This window comes from Eimeria mitis, genomic scaffold (genome assembly GCF_000499745.2).
Source record: "Eimeria mitis Houghton genomic scaffold, Emh_scaff885, whole genome shotgun sequence".
Classification (NCBI taxonomy): Eukaryota; Apicomplexa; class Conoidasida; order Eucoccidiorida; family Eimeriidae; genus Eimeria; species Eimeria mitis.
Genome location: NW_013576510.1, coordinates 12,327 through 12,540, shown reverse-complemented (window position 1 = coordinate 12,540; position 214 = coordinate 12,327). Strand labels below are relative to the sequence as shown.

Genomic DNA, 214 nt, shown 5'->3' with positions numbered 1-214 from the left:
CTGTTGCTGCTGCTGCTGTTGCTGCTGCTGCTGTTGCTGCTGCTGCTGTTGCTGCTGCTGCTGCTGCAGTATATCTCTTTATCTCCTCTGTTTGCTTCTGTTCATGCACGCATTATAATTGTTTATTTTTTTTTTTAGTGCCTCTGTATGTGTCTCCTTTTTACTATTACAATACTTTCTTTTGTTTATGATTATAATATATTATATATATTTT

General features: G+C 36.0%; 1 protein-coding gene across 1 annotated transcript in view; it reads right to left on the bottom strand.

Annotated features, from left to right (window-relative positions):
• The window catches only part of EMH_0024600 (uncharacterized protein), a gene marked incomplete at both ends in the record, with an annotated part of 6,498 nt that overhangs the window by 1,519 nt on the left and 4,765 nt on the right, over positions 1–214 (bottom strand). The window lies entirely within an intron of this gene.